This window comes from Coffea arabica, chromosome 4e (assembly GCF_036785885.1).
Source record: "Coffea arabica cultivar ET-39 chromosome 4e, Coffea Arabica ET-39 HiFi, whole genome shotgun sequence".
NCBI lineage: Eukaryota > Viridiplantae > Streptophyta > Magnoliopsida > Gentianales > Rubiaceae > Coffea > Coffea arabica.
This window is the reverse complement of record NC_092317.1, coordinates 12,203,308-12,209,307: the sequence shown is the minus strand read 5'-3', so window position 1 is coordinate 12,209,307 and position 6,000 is coordinate 12,203,308. Positions and strand designations below refer to the sequence as shown.

At 31.3% G+C, this 6,000-nt stretch overlaps 1 non-coding gene across 1 annotated transcript; it reads left to right on the top strand.

Moving 5' to 3' along the window:
• Positions 1–3,009: 3,009 nt before the first annotated feature.
• LOC113743110 (small nucleolar RNA R71) lies at positions 3,010–3,117 on the top strand. The gene has a single exon (XR_003460996.1). It is a non-coding gene; the product is annotated as a small nucleolar RNA R71 (small nucleolar RNA).
• The last annotated feature ends 2,883 nt before the right edge of the window (positions 3,118–6,000 follow it).

Here is a 6,000-nt window from a genome sequence, read left to right as displayed (position 1 = left end):
ATAGTTGCTTGCATCACACATCAATTCAAATGATAGTGACCAATCAGATAAAATAGTTGATGTAGAAGTCAATTCCATCTTCGACCTATCAAAGGTAACTAAACACTTGTCATCAAAATGAAAAAGGGTATCTTTACATAATAAATCACACAATCACTTTGCTACTTTAGAAAAATCTTTAATAAAACATTTATAAAAATTAGCATGTCCAAGGAAGTTTCTTATCCCCTTGATATTGTTTGGAGGTGGCATTCACTCGATGACTTCTATTTTTGTCTTGTCCAGCTCAATTCCCTTAGAGGAAATTTTATGCTCTAAAATGATTCCTTTACGAACCATAAAATAGCATTTCTCTCAATTTAGTACAAGATTTGTATCCTCACATTTCTGCAAAATTAAATCTAAATTATGAAAAAAGTGGTCAAAATATGAACCAAATATTGAAAAATCATCCATAAATATCTCAATAATTTTCTTAATATAATCAAAAAATATGGCCATCATGCAACGTTGAAATGTAGTACGAGCATTGCATAAACCAAATGGCATCCTAAAAGCAAAGGTTCTATAGGGGCAAGTAAATATGATCTTCTCTTGATCCTCTGGAGTTATAACTATTTGGTTATAACCTGAAAAATCATCAAGAAAATAGTAAATTCATAACCAACTATTTGTTCTAATAATTGGTCAAGAAAGGGTAAGAAAAAGTGGTCTTTTCTAGTGACTGCATTTAATTTTCAATAACCAATACACACTCTCCACTTGACCATGAGTCGAGATGGAATCATTTCATCATTTTTGCCCATTACTATTGTGATTTCACCCTTCTTAGGGACAACATAAATTGGGCTAATCCAAATACTATCGGAGATAGGAAAGATTATAACTGCATCGAGCCATTTGAGAATTTCATTTTTTTGCCATTTCTTTCATATTTGAATTGAGCCTCATTTGCATTTCGACCATCGATTTATAATTGTCTTCTAATAGAATGCAATGCATACATATAAAAGGGCTTATACCCTTGATGTTCGAGATTGTCCACCCAATTGCTTTCTTATGCTTTATTAGAATTTTTAGCAATTTCATACATTGTTCCTCATTTAGTTGAATAGTTACAATTACCGGTAAAGTGCTATTTTCTCCAAAAAAAACCCATACCTTGGATGATTTAGAAGTGGTTTGAACTCCAATTTGGAGGTTCAATCTCCAAAGGTGGTGGGAGCAATTTTCCTTGATCAAGATTTTCACAAATATTACCTCTTTTATAAGGTGATTAAAAATTCAAATACTTAGTCAATTCTTCAATTTCTTCACAATCTCCCTCTTACATCCTTATACTCATTAAACAAAATTCAAGTAAATCGAAATCAAAGTTGACTTGACTCAACTCTTGGGTTAGCTTATCAATAGTGCCTATGAAATAAGCATGATCGATAAAAAAAAATATATTTTTTCATTTCAATAAAATTCAATTTCACCTCTTCTTCACCTATTTGAAACTTAAGTTTGCCATTTTTTTGACACCAATAATAGTACCTGCACTTGCTAAAAATGGTCTACCAAGAATAATTGGCATAGACATATTTTCTTTCATATCTAATACCACAAAATTCATAGGAATGATAAATTTTTGCACTTTAATCAACACATTTTTTCAAACTCCCAATGGATATTTAACAGACTGATTGGTTAACTGCAAAGTAATATTAGTTCATTTTAACTCATGCAAATCTAATTATCTAACTACCGTTAAAGGAATTAATGGTACACTAGCACCAAGGTCACATAATGCTTTTGAAAATTCAATGCTACCGATAGTGCATGGTATAGAAAAACTCCTCGGGTTTTTCAAATTTTGGCGACAGTTTGTTTTTGTAAGATGACACTGCATTCTTCCATTAATGCTATTGTTTCGTAATCCTTTAATTTCCTCTTTTGAATCACGATCTCCTTGAAAAATTTTGCATACGAAGGTACCTGCAAAATAGCATCGACAAAAGGGATATTAATATGTAATTGGTTAAAAATTTTAACAAACTTTTCAAAATCTTTATCAAACTTATTTGGCTTGAGTCTTTCAGGAAATGGAACTGCCGGAGGTATTGGAATGATAGTGGAGGGCGAATGTTGATTTTCTTTTGGTTTCTCTATACTACATTTCCCCACACTTTTTGGTCCACTCTGTCATCTTCTTGTTTCTCACTCTCACTTTTCCTCCTACTTTCAATCACTGGAGGACCCTCTAATTGTTTACCACTACGAAGAGTAATGGTTTTAACATGTTTTCTCAGATTCACCTCCGTTTTACTAGGCAATTCTTCTTGATTTTTGTTGCTGATTGAATTGATAATTTGATCAATTTGGACCTCTATATTTCTATAAATCTCGATCAATTGGTACAATCTCCCCTCTATTCGCTTAAATCTCTCTAAAGTGCCCTTGACAAGTTTCTCCACCACAATTTCCTAACCCGATTTAGTGTCTGCTTGTGTTTGTCTTCGTTGAAATCCTAGCGAGTTAGTCGGCTATTGAAGGTTATTTTGATCTTTTCATCCAAAATTTGGATAATCTCTTTACCTCGAATTATATATGTTCGAGTAGGGGTTATTTTGAACATTTCTATTGTAATTATTTATAAATTGAACTTACTCAAAATCAACAAACTCATTACTTTCATGGTCACCTCCACATATGGAACAACAAGCCACATGTACATTAGATGAAGAAGAAATCAGACTAACACCGGCTTGTCTACTTAGCAATTTCACCACATTGTTCATTTGGATACTTAGCATATTGAGAGTGTCCATTTCGATCATACCTGCTTGGTACCTAGAATTATCTTGCTCATTCGCCCATTGGTAATTATTTGTCGCTATCTTCTCTATCAAGTTTTGAATTTTTTGGGTGATTTTTCATTAAAACTCCACTTGCGGTTGCATCAATAGTAGTTTTAGTAGAAAAAGATAAATCATTATAAAAAGTCTGTATGATGAGCCAATCAAGAAGTCCATGGTGTGGACATTTTCGAAACAAATCTCTAAACCTTTCTCACGTTTCATATAATGATTCTCCCTCTTGTTGGCTAAAACTAGTTATATCTATTCTAAATTTGGCCATTTTACCCGGTGAAAAGTATTTATTCAAGAATGCCCTAAATAAATCATCTCAAATAGTAAAAGTGTTAGGAGCATGAGAGTGTAGTCAAATTTTGGCTTATCTCTCAAGGAAAATGGGAACAACCTTAGCCTTATAGCATCTTTACTAATTTCATTCATTTTAATACTATCACATATCTCTAAAAAGATGGCTAAGTGTGTATTTAGATCCTCTACAGCATTGCCTCCAAATTGAGATTGTTAAACCATTTAAATGAGTGATGGTTTAATCTCAAAATTATTAGCGTTTACTATTGGCCATACTATACTTGTTTGTGATCCTTATGTCCCCGGTAGAGCAAAATCTCTAAGAATTCATCTATTTGCTTCGTTTTTCGCCATTTCTTCTTCAAAAGGCAACTCTATAGTGATTCCCTCTATGTGTTGAAATTTCTCTTCCTTTTGTTGTGGTGTGTGCCTTCTTTGTTTATGTAGTGTTCTTTTAATTTTCGAATCAAAAGGTGCAACTACTCGTAAAACTCGGTACATATACTACAAACAAAAGGGAGAATTACAAAATTAATATTTTTACATTAAATAGCAACTAAAAAATCTATACAAATAAAGCACTAAAATTTTAATTATAATTAAAAGAAAATCCTAAATTAATAAAACTTGTTTGGTCCTAATATTGCAACTTCTTGGCAACGGCGCCAAAATCTTGATAGGTTCTAAATATGAGTACAAGTTTAATCTCAAAATATATCTATTTGACTGCAAGTATACAGATCAAATAATAGTTTAAAACATATATCAGATCGATCCCACGAGGAGCAACTTTTACAAGTACTAAGACCTTACTTATTTTATTAGTTAGACTAACTATCAATAAAAGTAAGAGAAATTACAATTATTTACAACTTAAGTTACCTAACTAGTGATAGTGCAAGATAACAATAGAGAAATTTCACTAAACACTTGACTCTATGGATGTAGAGTCCACTTATGGCATAAAATATATAAGTGAATAGATTTACCTCTTGTTAATACTCTTATTCAACTAGGGATTCATTTTCAATGTTACAAAACTCACTCTCATGATGAAATGACCTAGATTAGATTTGTTTTTCCTATTCTGATGAGGAATAATTAGATCTACTTTTGTGTTCTTCATGAAATGCAAAGTTAATCCACTTAAATGTACATCTATTCTCACGAGTCTACTACTTAAACTCCATTGTTGCTCCATTATTATTACCAACTTTCATTGACTAATGACAACTAATGGCTTGCTATTGGTGATCAAACAACAACAAGTGGTAAGCATGCATAAATGAATAATTTAATAAAAGAAATAGCAAGTGTAAATCATATTAAACTTATATCAAGTAGCCATAAGTTTCATCTACTCCCTAGATCTAGAAATTTAACTATTCATATGATATATAACAAGAAAGAACATAGTTTGATTGCATAAGGACATATTGAATCACAAGTAAAAAGATAGATAAAGAAAACTTAACCAAGATGATGAACAAGCTCCCAATGATCTTTTATTTCTTCATAAAAAATGAGTTGTACAATGAAGTCTCCAATTATTCTCACAAATTTTTTATTAGAAAGAACAAAAAAGACTAACACTAAACTCTAGAGTTAAAATCTGATAAAAACTCTTTCTAATGACTCTCCCTTTTTTCTTATCTAATGATTCTTACCCATATAAAGTTAAGAGAGTCAAAAAGTATCCAATGACAAGACATAAAGCTTCCATTCCACTTCCCTAGGGATTCTTGAACATGTGCAGTCGAAATTCTGTGCTGGAATTGAGATAGAAAGTAATGTGAAAACAGAGAAAGTTGCAGAAAATCTGTGCACAATACGCGACCTGCAATATGCGATCTTCACCCATGTATTCGAGGTCATGTATTGTCTTTAGGTACGTTTTCTTGCTTCTTTTCTACTCCAATTCAATTCTAAGGCTTAAAACAAGATGTCTTCAGTTGAATTCATGCATTGCTCCAAGAATGATTGTCTTGAATAACCAACTTCCTTTCCAAATTATCATTGAATCGAGCTCTAATGGATTTGAAATGTGTCCTACTTGATTCAACATTCGATAACTCTTTTCAATTCCTGCAAATATAACCAACATTTGCACATTAAGTTATGCAAATGAAATTTACAAAATTTAGGAAATTAGGGAGTAAGTTACATTTTAAATCTTCCTAATTTGTAATAAAAAAGCATAAAATACTACTAATAATAAACACTTATCGATTCATATGAAATTTTTTGGGTTCTACTCCAATTTTATTTTTGTGAAGATTTCAAGTGAAATTTTACTGATTAGGTGAAGTTATGGCATTATAATGCATTGAAAAAAATTATGAGATTTTAAAAATTACAATAGTAGTCACCCAATATTTTCATATTTTCCTCTCATTTTTATCCCAATAGTCTTAATTCTCATTCAAAGCGAAGCATTATAGTTTTATGTGTTAATAATTAGAATTATTGTTGTAAAATGAAAATTAGTCTATTTAAAGTAGCAATCTTTTCGAGCAAAATGGTATTTTTGCCTCTTAAATTTTTAATGGAGGATAAATTGGTCATTTCAAGAATTACTTGGATGAAATTAATTTCCGTGTCGTTTTTTAGTTGACCAAGGGTGTAAAGTGCCTATTAAAATATTTTAAGGTGTAAAGTATAACTAGTGTAATGGGTCATTGGGTTTTTTGCATTTAACCCAACAAAAAATGATCATTTTTATTTTACATTTATTCGAATGTATATGATGTGGACCATCCAACTCCCAGTTTTGCTTCTAACCGCATACCATCAATAGAGATGCCCATATATGTTTTTACAGTTCTAAGTTGGAATAAAATTAGGATTAATT